Below are 13,961 nucleotides of genomic sequence, written 5' to 3'. Positions count from 1 at the left end.
GCTTGTTGGGGAGGATGCTACTGGCATCTGTGGATCGAGGCTGGGGTGCTTCTAAACACCCTGCAACACACAGGACAGCCCCCCAACAACAACTAATGATCCAGCCCCAAATGTCAATAGTGCTCAGGTTGAGATACCTGTTAGTGTATCTAAACACTAACAGACTAATTTAAACGCTTTCTCAGGGGTAACTAGCAGATACAACATAGTCCTGACCACTTGACTCCTTTTCCCAAAGAACCTTCAATGGCTCCCCAGTGATGGTGGGATAATTTCAACCAGGTACCCAAGTTTAGCAATCTGTCTCTAAGTACTTCCTACAAGACCCCGTCCATCAAGGTGGAGCTCCACCCAAAGTGAGTTGCGTCTGCATGTGCGGGGGCTGCAGAAAAAAACAAAGTGACCGAGATCACAAGCCTGGCCTCTGGTTGGTTGGCCATCAGCCCTGGTTCCACCGCTTACCAGCTGGGTGATTTTCTGCTCGGGTTATTTGACCTCTGTGAGCCTCAGTTTCCTCTTCCGTAGAATGGGGATAAGGATATTATCTACCTCATTGGATTGGTGTGAAAATTAAGTGAAACAACAAAGGCAAATGACCCAGCGGGGGTGCCTGGGACATAGAAATTGTAACATAATATTGGCTATTATCGGTAATAGGCAACTCAGTTTCATCAAGGGAAGGGAGCCACCCAGGGCCTTATGACTAGATAGAGGCAAAGCAAGAATTTGACCTGGGGCTCCTTGCATTACAGGCCAGGACTGCTTCTTCCACCCCAGACTCACCTGCCCCTGTCCCACTGCTAGTCCCTTTGGACAGAGCCCAATTCTGACTCATCTTGTAACTCCCAAACCCCTGGAATGTCAGAGCTATAATGGGGCTTTGAGACACAGAGTTCTGACCCCACTCCTCGTGCATAGATGGGGAAGCAGAGCCCCAGAGGGGGATCGTGTCTTGCCCCCTTTCACATAGTGGGGGGCCTGGAAAGAACTAGTCCCTGATAATTGTTGAACTGGCCACGAACGAGTGCTTCGCCCCTCTAAGACCTGCCGCGTTTCCCATTGTGTCCTGTGCCGTTTCCCACACGGCTTGTCCCTGAACTCCAGCCTGAGTTCAAAGTGGAGACTCATCAGGATTAAGGAGAGGGAGAAGGGGGAAGGGGAGTAGGGGAAGGCAGAGGTTCGTTGCCAAAGTGCCTTCCAGAAGCAAAGTGCGAGGCTGGACACAGCAGGCTGGTGCCGGGCCTGCCTGCCCGTGAGAGTCTTGACTCCCAGGAGCTTCTTGGCTGCCAGCCAGATGTGCAGAGCATTCCTGGAGGAAACAGGCAAGACTCGTTTTTCCAGTTGCCTTGCTCTTCAAAGACAAGGAAGAGTTAAACTCCGGGGGCAAGAGGGGAAAGGAGAGGCTTGCATCCATGCCTTTCCAGAGTCCTGAGGGAGCTGGATGGAGCTTCTTTAAGACCTGGCAGGTAGCATCCCAACATGGGAGGGAGGGTGGAAAGTCTGCCTAACTTGGGATCCGCAAGCCTGTGACAGAAAAGAATTTGAATATGCCCCGTCCTTGCAGCCTCCCTACCACCCACCATCCTTCCCCTGAAATCCTGTTGGTGGCACCCGAGGCCCAGCTCCTCAGAGGAGAGGGGCGGGAATGGAGGCAGATTTCTACACTTGGGGTGTCTATTCCCATCCTTCCTGCCCCTCTACTCTTCCCCCTGGCATCCCCTGCACCCACAGTAGAGCTGGCCCCGGGCAAAAGCCATATTCACCCCATTCCACTCACGCATCCCTGACACAGCAAGAGGAGAGGGACCCCTGAGTCGTGTGGGCCCCAAGCCCCCAGGGTGGCATTGCTTTGGACGTTGAAAACCCAAGGGAAAGAGAGTCCTTACCCCAGTCCCAGGTCCGCTCCCTCTGCAGCCCAGCGAGCCCAGGGTGCACCCAGCCTCCCGGCTCGGCCTGCCCTGTTTTGCGGAACGCTTCCTGTTCACCAGGTCAGCACCCGTGGAGGGCAGGCCCCAACAAGACACGCTGCTCAGCAGCTCTGCAGGCGTCTTGCAGAGATGAGCTCAGGGAAGGGAGCAGGGGCAGGGTCTCCCTGGAAGAGATAAGGCACAAAGAACATGCACCCTTGGGTGGGGGGTGGGGGGGTGGTGCCCAGGGCTATGTTCAAATTATAGGACCCACAGACCTGGTGTGCGGTTTGCTGAGGAAGGACCTCAGCAAATGTGTCTGGACATTTGCTCCTGGAACTATTCCTGGGCAAGTGAACGGGCTTGCGGGGTGCACAGGCACGTTGGGCTCCCTGGGCTGCCCTCCCAGCCCACAGCACCTAGGACCACTATTTCGAAATATCTTGTGAAAACATAAGTCAATTCATATCACTTCCCTTCTTAAAATTTTCCAGTGGCTTCCCATAGCATTCAGATTAAAATCTAAACTCCTTGCTATGACCTACAAGGCCCCACACCATGTGGACCCTGCCTGCTTTTCCAGTGATACCTCCCAGCACTCATTTTTCACCAAGCTGCAACCACATGGGCCTCCTTTCTCCTCCACAAACATACCAAACTAGAGTCTGCCTCAGGGCCTTTGCACTTGCTATTCCCCTTTACTGAAGAGTCTCACATGGCTGGCTTCTTCTTGTTATCTTTCTTCTTGGCTCAGCCCAACCCATCCCTCATCCTAAGTCCCAGTTTGATGTAGCCTCCTTCTTAGCACCCTTCTTTATCACACCACCCCATTTTCTTCATGGCACTTATCACTATGCAATATGTTCTTGCTAATTTGTTTAATGACTGTCTTCTACACTAGCCACCGGGCTCCATGAAGACAGGGGCTTTGTGTATCTTATTCATGCATGAATTCTCAGTGCCTGGTACATAACTGCCAGGTACGTAACCCTACTCAATAGTTGAAAAATGGTAGGATCCGGACTTAGGAAAAGCAATGACAGAATGACAGCTGAAAGCACCTTTAGTGATGATCTCTTCCTTTCTGAAGCTGTAAAATGAAGTCCCCCCAAAAGAAAGGGACTTGCCCAAAGTCACAGGGTAAGGACGGTAAGGACCAGAGTCAGGTTCTTTCCTCTCAACCACCTTGCCAGAAAGAGGAACCATGGCTACCTGTGAATCCGACGGTTTGGGTTCAAATTCAAGTTCCACTGCATGCTAACTACATAACCTTGGGTAAGCCAACCTCCCCAAACCTCTGTTTTCTCATCTAGAAGATGGGGCTGTTAAGAGATCTGCTTTCCTGGGGTTTTTATAAAGACTAAAGAAATAAGACCACGCACGTTGTTGTACTTAGCACAGTGCCTGGCCCATAGAAAAGCACTCAATAAATATTAGTTATTACTAGTTTTCAAAGCCAAGGCAGAATCAAAGCCTGAGGTTGGGGTGAGGGTGGGGTCCACTGAATCCTCTGGAGAAGGTCCAGCCTGTGCCCCAACGGAGCAGGAAGCCACGGGTCTCTGGTCGAGTCTAAGCTTGCTGGCCCAGCCACAGGCTATTCTGGTAAGCTGCGAGCAGGCGCTTGTCTGGGGTGGGGCCTCTCGTTCTTGGCTCCCCAGACTCAGAGAAAAATCTGCATGTGGGTGAATGTGCACATTTGCAAGAGAACACGCATACATACTTAGGAGGCACTTTTTGAATAGCTGTATGGGCGCATTGATTGTATGTGCCTGCTTGACAGAATGAATATGATAGGAGCAAATAAATTGGTAGCTAGGGGCTTGTGTGTGCACAGGTGTGAACAAGTGCAGGTGTGGGGTTCACGAATGGACCCTTTTAGGATATGTGTCTGAATCAAATCTTCCTCCTTGTAACTCCCAGCCCCATTTCATAGGTGGGGAAAGCGGCAGAAAGTGGTTTCCAACACACAGTTTCTGGCTGTGTGACCTTGGGCAGGTGGCTTACCTTCTCTGATTTTCATTTCTCTACTTCGTAATATCATGTTGAGAATGGACTTAGTTAATGTGCATAAATACTGAATACAGTATGTGGCAGTTTCAACAAATATTACCCAGTACTATGACTTTTAGCAGCCAGCTCATACTATTGACGGCTGAGTTTATAGGTAATGAAAACTCTCAGATGCATTATCACACCATCCCCAATCTGTTCTTGCACAGGCTGACTTTCTCCAACTAAATGCTGTAGGGCTTTAATGAGACTACGATGCATTTCACCCTGTGCTTTAGCTCACTGCTCTGGCTTCTGAGAATCTGGATTCTAACATTCAGAAACTTGGTGGTTGTGACATCTGCGTCTTTATCCAAATCACTGGTGAAAGTCTAAGCACAAATGGGAGGAACGGTGCTCTGAGATCTTTCCTCAATTTTTTGGTTAGTGACCTCGAGTGCAATTCCGGAATGAGTCGTCTCAGAATACAGAGCTCCCTGTCACTGGGGAGACCAGGCAGAGTCTGGGTGGCCACGTGTGAAAGATGTGCTATGCTAGATGCATATACGCCCTCAGGGGAGACGAGAAAAGCTCGAAAGTCCCTTCCAACTCTTACAGGTATGATTCTTTGGCCTGGACAGGCCTGTGGTCTCTATTAGATCCTAAATGAGCCCGCAAAGGCAGGGAAGGGATTTCCTCTGGCTGTGGCTGAGGCTTGCACCCTCGCCGATGCTTGCTCAGTGGTCCATGTGGCAAGTCAACCTGGTTCTTGGGAGACCTGTATCTAAAGTCATTTCTTCCCTGTGTGTCCTTGGTCAAGTCAGTCACCTGAGCCCTGTGGACCTCTTTCTTCCTCTGTAAATGATGTGCTGTGTGTTGGGTGAAGGGCTGGAATGGATCCATGATTTCAACCCCCTCTATGGCTTTCAGGGGCGGAATCTCCTTTTTCCTAATGAAATTGTACCTGGAAACCTACCTGTAAACAGAGAAAAGCAGAGCTGCACTGTTAAGAGTGGGGATGGAGGGCTAGAACCTGCCCACAGGTTTGTCCCTCACCCCCCTGGGGAGCACAGGCTTGAAAAACTGGATAGATGGCCTCTAGGAGCCCCTCCAGATCTGACAAGCTGGACTCTGCTATTGTCCTGTCATAAAATGTCCTAAGACACATAGCTGGATGTGCTATGATTCTTTTTTTTAATTGTTTTTTTAAAAAGTTTTTTTAATGTTCACTTATTTTTGAGAGAGAGAGAGAAGTGTAAACGGGGGAAGGGGCACAGAGAGAGGGAGACACAGAATCCGAAGCAGGCTCCAGGATCTGAGCTGTCAACACAGAGCCTGATGCGGGGCTCGAACTCGCGAACCGTGAGACGATGACCTGAGCTGAAGTCGGATGCTTCACCGACTGAGCCACCCAGGCACCCCTGGTTGTGCTGACTCTGATGCACTATGATCAATATTTGTAATGGTCGATGTGCAGTGACTCTAGTCTTTAGTTCTGGAAGCCTATGACTCTGTGACTAATTCTGTCCCCTCTTTGGGGAAGCAGATGTACTCGGAGGAATTCATAGCCAAACCACTCACTAAAGAAGCTTTTACCAAATTTCTTCAAACTGTCAGGCTTTGTTTCTGACAATGGACCAGTGATGACATCCTCCTTCGTGGCCCAACACCTTCTCTTCTCTTAGACATGATCCAGATGTTCACCAGTGGCCCACATAACACTCCTAAGAAACACATCTACCCTTTCACTCCCGCTTCTCAGATACAGGAAACTGAGATCTGCACAGCACACCCAAGGCCACCCAGAAAGGTGGTGGCTGAACGGAAAATAGACAGCCAGACTTCCTAAACCTGACTACTCAGAATTTCCTAGGCTCCAGGAAGAAGCAAGGAGATAAGATGTTTAAAGTTTGGAGAGCCTTTCATATATATATATATTTTTTTTTTTGAATATATATATATTTTTTAAATGTTTATTTATTTCTGAGACAGAGAGAGACAGAACATGAGCAGGGGAGGGGCAGAGAGAGAGGGAGACACAGAATCTGAAACAGGCTCCAGGTTCTGAGCTGTCAGCACAGAGCTGGACGTGGGGCTCGAACTTACAGACTGTGAGATCATGACCTGAGCCGAAGTCGGTCGCTCAACCGACGGAGCCACCCAGGCGCCCCGGAGAGCCTTTCTTGAAAGAAAGAGTCACTGGATTCATTCCTCTGGATTGCAGAATGTCCACACTCCCTCCAGAATCCAAATATAAAATTACCGTGGATTTGGGTGCCCTTGGGAAGTATTTTCTGACCCCGTTCCCCTCCCCTCCACTGTGTCTGCCTCAGGCATCAGTGTTAGGACTGGCCCTTGTGGCTCTTAAGAAAGAACTCTCCAAGTACGTTCTATTTGTGACAATAGCTTAAATGTGGGGAGGGACAGAGGGATTGTGCCTTTGAATCAGAATTAAAATCACAAGTGAAAGAATATGGATATTCCAGATGCCTGCTAGTCATGAAGTCTTTAGCTGCTGAAGTTATTATTTCTCTTAGTAGGAGGGAGCCATCGAAGGCTTTTGAGAAGAGGCAGGACCAGAAGGGAACTACATGCTGAGAAGAGTAATCTCGTATCAGACCAAAAGGGAGATTTTTCCGTTCAAGACTCCCACTCTGGTGTGGACTGGGCTCGAACACTGGCTCCGTTAGGGTGAGCCAACTGGAACTCCCTGTGGGTAGAGACGCCTGATTTATTTCTCAGAAACTTGGATGAACCCTTGAGTCATTTGCTAGTTTGTAGTCAGCCACTGCCGGGCTCTCGTGTAACAGAACAAGTCAAAGAACTGGACGCCAGCAGGAAAGGAGCCGGTGTCTTGGGCCCTTGATGGGTTGTGTGACCTTGGGAAGGCCACAGAACCTCTTCTGAGCCTCAATTTATCTGTCTGTAAAATGCAGATAATAATAGCTACTCCTACCTACTTCCCAGGGCTGCAGGGGAGACAGATAATATGAGAGGTGAAAGCACAGGGAGGAAGGACGCAGAGTAACACCTTATTAGGACCCATAATGGCTTGGTAAAGGGCAGCCCAAACCACCAGTGGACCAAGCGGCTTTTAGGAGAGCTGTAAAAGGCCAGGCCTGCCCAAGCCTGAAATTAGAAGGCAAAGAGGACGGAAAAAGGAAGTCCTCACCTACGACATGGATGGAAGGGAGCTGGGACGGGGGTGCCCCTTCTTTATTACTATTCTGATATTATTATTGATGACAAATACTCATGTCTATGTGTAATCCATAAGTTTAAAAAAAAAACCTGCATGCGTTATCTCACATGGTTTTGAGGGAAGGGGTGCAGTACTGGATAGAATTAATAGTTAAGAAAGTGGGCTCTGGAGTCAGATAGACCAGGTTTCAAATCCCAGCTCTACTACTCACCAGCTGTGTGGCCTTGGGCAGTTACATCGCCTCTCTGGCCCCAGTACAAGGGATATGGGATAAGTACCTATCTTGTGGAGTTGTTGAGAAGGCTGAATGACTCAACATATGGCAGATGCCCAGCTCTGGAATCCACTCAGTACGAGTTAATCATTGCACGGAGATCACCACTCTTCTGACAGTTATTATGACCCTTGTTTTCTAAATGAGAAACTGAGGGCCAGATAATGGGAAAGCTCCGCCCAAGTTCATCCACCTAATAGGTGGTGGACTTTAGTGCCAGCCAAGGATTGGAATCCACATTCTAAAAAGAGAGACTCGGAGAGGGCTGATGTAGCTGCAGCTAATTCTCTAGAGCAACACTCTCCAGAGGAACTTTCTACAAGGATGGGAATGTTCTGTATCTGAGATGTCCAGTATGGGAGCCACTAGGCCCGTGTGGCTATCAAGCCTTTGACATGTGGCTGGTACAACTGAGGAACTGAGTTTGTAATTTTATTTAGTTTAAATTTAAATAGCCACGTGTGCCCAGGGGCTCCCGTATTGGCCGGCTTAGCTCCAGAGAGCATGGTGCGGGAGCCAGGAACCGAGGGTGCATGGGGCTCAGAGGAGGAGGCAGGGCCTCCCTATCTGGTAGGCACAGTGGGCACACCCAGGGCCCGCAGTACTTTTAGGGACCCATGAAAATGTTTTAATTTCTATTAAATCCAGAAGAAAGCAAGCAAACTTTTAGGCTGAAGAAAATGTTACCATTTCTAAAAACATATTTGTCTTTATACAAATATTGCCATAAGATGCAATTTCTAATTTAATGCCTAAGACCCTTGAAAGTCATAAGGTGACCCAGGGGAGATGGATATTTGAAGGAAACAAAGGGCTTCCAGGCACCTGGGTTTTAAGGAGGAAAAGGGACAGAGTGGGGAAGGATGAGAAAGTGTTTTGTTATTGGGTCTCTTCTGCCCAAGCCACTCATTCAATGCTTATTTACAGAGGTCCTGCCCTATGAGGGCATTCAAAACAAGACAGAGGAGGTCCTTGCTCTTGTGGGGCTCTATTCTAGTGGCAAAGAGAAAGAGATGACAGATTCGGGTGGTCAGGGGAGCCGTCCATGACAAGGTGACATTTGAGCAGGGGGAGGGCCACAAAGCCTTCTTGAGAAGGAGCTTCAGGCAGAAAACACAGGCAGTGCAAAGGCCCCAAAGCAGGAGCAAGGAGGTCATGCAGGCTGACTAGAGGGCACAAGCCCTCACCAGAATCGTCGCCCCACCCCCGCCACCCCCAGCCTCCCAGACACCAAGGCTGTTTCAGCCACAGTTCATCACCAAGGTCAGCTTCCTAATGGAAGAGAAACCCATTCGTGCCCACATCTCCATCCAAACTGTGAGGACAAGGGAGTCCAGGAGGGCCCTGCTTCACCCCTCACCTTTGCTGTTCCCTGCTGGCTGCAGGCATTCTAGCTTGCAGACCCCAACACTCGGTGAGGCCCAGAGGGCGCAAGAGACCTCTTCGTCTTACATGGATCTGTAGGCTTTCCATGTGGGGCTGAAATCTCCTTAAGCCAGAAGCGTCCCCAGGATCAGTGGGCTCAGGGGTAGAGAAAGGAGGGAAGGCGCCCTGCCCCACTTCTTGAGGGGCCCTCTGGCCAGAGTGGTTTGTAAGGTGAAAACCTGCTCCAGTTCAGTAGGGCATGGAATGATATTTATCAGTTAGAAGCTTGGGAGACAAGCAGGGGAACAGAGCATCCCCTCTGGGTTCTACATCTGTGCCTTGGGACAGGTCAGGACACAAGTGTGAACTCAGCCTTGTGGGAAGGCCACTGGGAACCTTTGATTCTTCCTCCTGGGCGGGAAGGTACTAGGAGGTCCCTGTATGGGAGAAGCAGGGGAGAAGGGCTGTGCTGAAGGTCTGGGTTCAGGGTGGCTCTCTGGGAGCGAGGAAGATTGTATTCTGAAGTCAGGAGAACTCTCCTAGAGGACTGAGAAACTTCTTTCAGAGAGTAGAACAAATTGCAGAGACCAGAATATCCCTGCTACGTAGCCTTGTCTAGCGGGTGCTTCCTGCAACTCTGACCCAAAGGGATCCTTTGCAACAGGGTGAGTTTTCAGACGTAGAGACACCAAGTTCCAAATTGGGTGACCTTTGGAGAACTAACTTAACCTCTGTGACTCTGTTTTTCCTCATCTTCAAAAGACAGATACTAAGTGAACCTACCTCAGATAGTTGTTCTGAAGGTTTGACTAACCACATCGTTCCTATTAAACGTTTGACACAGTGCATGGCACCCGGCAATCACTAAATAAATGCTTAGCTGTCGTTATTTTATGTTTTTTATTTAAAAAACATTTTCTTTAATGTTTATTCATTTTTGAGAGACAGGGCACGAGCAGGGGAGGGGCAGAGAGAGAGAGGGAGACCCAGAATCGGAAGCAGGCTCCGGGCTCTGAGCGGTCAGCACAGAGCCTGACACGGGGCTTGAACCCACGAACTGTGAGATCACGACCTGAGCCAAAGTCAGACGCTTAACCGACTGAGCCACCCAGGGGCCCCTAGCTGTTGTATTTTAAAACCATCATTATTATTATGTGAAATGGATTAAAGAGAGCTGGCGCTGTGATATCTGTGAGTTGGCGGTATGGGGCCCCGTCTCCCATTTGTTGCCGCCTCTACCTTCTCAGGCATGTCTGTGAAATTCCCAAGCCGCCTCAGGGCACCGCCTGAAACCTATGAGGAGTCTCATCTATTTATAAAGATGGGACAACTATGACCAGAGCGGGGAACGCATTGTATTAAATCACGTGTGACGGTGGTGGTGCACCTGGAACTAGAACCCAGCGTCCCTGCCCAAGTTGCTCCCCTCAACCCAGCTTTCCTCCCAGCTTGGAGGCTCCTTGGGAACCCACAAAGTCACCGTCCTCCTACTCACCAGCCAGGAGAAGGCCACAGGGGGGAGGAGCCAGGCCTTGGGGTCAGACCCGGCCTCAGTCCTGCCTCGGCTTGCATCGAGGGGCATGGCTTTGTCCGTCTGAGCCTCAGTTTCCCCATTTGTGACATGGAGATATAGCAGTGCTAACCTCATGGAGGATTTAATGGGCTTCCGCATGGAAAACATATAGCACAGTGCCAGGCACCCAGAAAATAGCTAATGTTATTACTATTACTAATTATGACCATTGTAAAAGTACAGTAATGCTTTTACCATTACATTAGGTGTTCAAAAAGCTACGTGCGGAACGAAGGAGTTATTCTCTGTATGTGTACTGATCCCTGCCTGTGTCTCAGGAGCTCCTTGCCAAAGCACACTTCACACACACACACACACACACACACACACACACACCTGTGGGTTTTTGTGACATCCCTTCTCTCCTCACAATGGTCCGTCGCAAACCTCCAACAGCAGCTTAAACAGCGTCAAAATAGTAAGAATAACTTCTATTCCTGTCACCCTTTTCCCCCATAACAGGTGCAGAGAGCTAACAGATGCAATGGCATTCAGAGGCTGAGGGGGGCAGTGGGGTGGGTGTGAGGTGGCAGTGAAGACAGGAGGTAGAGAATGCGGTGGACACACCACAACAACGTGAACTTCGACCTTTTTCGTTCTGCCGCTGACATGCGGGGGTGGCCTCTCTGGGCCCCATCCTATGTGATCTGGGTAGGGAGGCCATGCGGCATTGCCCCCCTCTCTGTCCAGGACACCACGAGCTACCTTCCCAGGAAATAGCAGGCCCTGTAGCCGCCGGCGACGTGAGTCCCCTTCCCCTTAGCTGGTTCTGAGATGCTGCTGGGATAGAAGATTCTCGTGGTGCCTTGTGCATGTTACTGTCAGCCACCTGTGGCCGCTCCCAGCCAGGTCTACCTCTAACTCAGGACCCCAGGGGTGGGGAGGCTGTTGTCAGGGCCACATAACCTGGCGGTCACGGGCTCAGGCTCTGGCCCGAGGCAGCCCGCTTTTGAGTCCTGCCTGGGCCCATTGCTGGCTGTGTGACCTAGAGTAAACTACTGAACCTGACTGAGTTTCAGTGTCTTCACGTAGAAATTGGAGAAGATGATCACCAGGCTGTAGAGGAGGCTCAGTTAAGAAGAAGTGCCTTTGGTGCCTGAGACAACCCACAGGGCACCCCGCTCATGGGCCCCCACCTGCAGACCCTGTGGGGAAGATGAGTCCCCACGCCTTGGTGTCAAGAGTCTTTGGTAACCTGTCAGAGGCCCAAGCATGGGTCCCAGTGGAGCCCCTGAGAAAATGCCCTCATTTATGGGACCTCCACTCATCCATCTGGGAATGGGGACTGGTCCCTGCTCTCCTGCCTTAGCAGCTAACCCTCCACTGCGCCACTGTCAAACGATCCCCCTTGGGTGGTGACGTGTGGGGAGTAGGAAATGTTTACAGAGGCACAGACACCGGTCCCAGCTGATGTTTACTGAACATTTACTCTGTGGTGAGGCCCCGCCCTAAGCACTTGGCATGCGTTATCAATTTAAACTCGCTCACAGTAGCCCTAGAATTAACCTCATTTTGTACACGAGGTAAATGAGACTCAGAGAGGTTACTCAATTCACACAGAGAGACTGTGGCCGAGGCAGGATTAAAACTCAGATCACCTGTGTGTCTAACAGTTCCCTGGCCTGCCTCCCCATTCCCCGGGGGGGGGGGGGGGGGGTTGGAAATAGCACTTGTGATTGGAAATAGCACTTGCGAGAAGGGAGGGATCATATAACCACGGATCCTCTCAGCCTAGCCAACACAGATTCTCGGCAAAGGCTCTGTCTCCAGCCTTCTCTCTCCATCCCATTCCCTCAGGCCTGGCCTCGCCTAGCCATGCTGTCTGTTCAGCCCAGTCCAAATCCCGCTGAGCAGAACTGCCTAGAACAAAGCCGGCAGGCGGGCAGGCCTCAGCAGGCAGGGAGCGGCACTCTAGCAGTGGGACACGACAGGCAGTTCCGCTGTCCGAAGCCCCCCCCACCCCCGCCCCTGTCAGTACAGTGGAGCTGGCTGAACCTGACTGTGGCAGTGGGGGGGTAGGGGCACCAAAGGGTTAGGGATATGTGTGAGCATCAAGGTGCGTGCTGAGATGCTAAGCAGCCTCTGCTGGCAGGCTCCTGGCCAAGCTTTGGAGTTCCCCACTCCAGCCCCCTGGGCTCCGTCCACACCGATTCCACTTTCCCCTCTTCCCTGTGACTCGCGCTCCACTCAGCCATGGCAGACACGGAACAGAGTCACTGGGCCCACTGTCTTCTCACAGGACAGGACTGGCCATTGAATTGAACCAGTGGTTCCCACCATTGGAAATTCCCTAAGGGGGTGGAGGTGGGGGTTACGTATTCCCAGCCCCACCCCAGATCTACTAAACAAAATCATTAGGGGTGGGGCCCAGGAATAGATGTTTAACGAGTTCCTGGGGTGATTTTGGTGAGACTGGTGTTTGAGATCTGCTGAACAAGGTCACCTCTTCTTTTAGGATCTTATGTTTTACCACGCCTCCTTTCAAAGTGGATAGCCCATAGGTGGCCCTCTCCTAGGCCCCAGTGGAGAGGGGTGGGGAAGAGAGGAAAAGACCGCAAGCTCATAAGAAGTGCTTCGCAAATGCCAGTGTGTGAAAAATCACAGCCACATCTCAAGGAGTCTGATTTAGTAGGGCTGAGGTGGGCTGGGGGTACACGCTTTCCCCTGTAGGTGGTCTGCTGACCACACTGGGGGGAAGACTGGCCCTCAGGCAAAGCAGACACAAAGCCATCTCTAGAGTCAAATGCAAGAGCAGACCGGGGAGGGAAAGCAACAGGTCTGATTCCCGCGTCTGACTTTCACCTGAGAGCCTCTGAATCTGCAAACCTGTCTGTGCCCCCAGCACCTCAGACCCTGGAGGCAAATATTTATCATCCTGTGGTCAGGTCTATCCATCTCTTGAGTAGAGACTCAATCCCTCAACCCCATGAACCATGTTCTACTTGCAGTAAATTGAGCTAAGCTTCAAAATAAAAGGGTTCGAGGGGCACCTGGGTGGCTCAGTCGGTTAAGCCACCGACTTCGGCTCAGGTCATGATCTCACGGTTCGTGGGTTCGAGTCCCGTATTGGGCTCTGTGCTGACATCTCAGAGCCTAGAGCCTGCTTCGGATTCCGTGTCTCCCTCTCTCTGTCTCCCCCCCCCCCATTTGTGCTCTGTCTCTCTCTCTCTCAAAAATAAATAAACATTAAAAAAACTAAAAAATAAATAACAGGGTTCGATCCACATACATATACCTCATGACCCAGCAATCTTCTTAGGGGACACAACGGAAGAATATTCACCAAAAGACTCAGGCAGATTGCTCCGAGAAGCACCATTATAATAGCCCTACATTAGAAATAACCTGAATGTCCATCAAGAGCAGAATGGATAAGTAAACTGTAGAATGGTCATATAAGGGAATACTATGTATCAGGGGAAATGAAGTATTGTTCTGGGCAACAATACAGATGAATCCCACTCACATACTGTGGACCGAAAGCAGCCATATGCAAAAGTGTCCGTACTGTACTCTTCCAACTATATAACGTTTAAAAACAGGCAAACTTATCTGTGGATTAGAGTAAGATAAAGTTCCCCTGTGAGGGGGTTAGTGACTGGAAGGGGCACAAAAGAGGTTTCTGGAATGGTGGTAATGTTCTGTTTCTTC

General features: G+C 50.4%; 2 protein-coding genes across 3 annotated transcripts in view; one reads left to right on the top strand and one right to left on the bottom strand.

Annotated features, from left to right (window-relative positions):
* SLC36A1 (solute carrier family 36 member 1) overlaps positions 1–13,961 on the top strand; it is a 170,693-nt gene that overhangs the window by 126,715 nt on the left and 30,017 nt on the right. The gene's annotated exons all lie outside the window — the stretch shown is intronic.
* FAT2 (FAT atypical cadherin 2) overlaps positions 1–13,961 on the bottom strand; it is an 83,504-nt gene that overhangs the window by 62,009 nt on the left and 7,534 nt on the right. The window contains exon 1 of one of the 2 annotated variants that reach the window (XM_053199939.1): positions 1,887–2,696. The exons of the other annotated variant lie outside the window; for it this stretch is intronic. The gene's annotated coding sequence lies outside the window, so the exon portion shown is untranslated. Of the gene's footprint in view, positions 1–1,886; positions 2,697–13,961 lie in introns of those variants that run through there. 2 annotated transcript variants of the gene reach the window in all.

This window comes from Acinonyx jubatus, chromosome A1 (assembly GCF_027475565.1).
Source record: "Acinonyx jubatus isolate Ajub_Pintada_27869175 chromosome A1, VMU_Ajub_asm_v1.0, whole genome shotgun sequence".
In the NCBI taxonomy this organism is placed as follows: domain Eukaryota; kingdom Metazoa; phylum Chordata; class Mammalia; order Carnivora; family Felidae; genus Acinonyx; species Acinonyx jubatus.
This window is presented reverse-complemented; position numbering and strand designations above follow the sequence as displayed.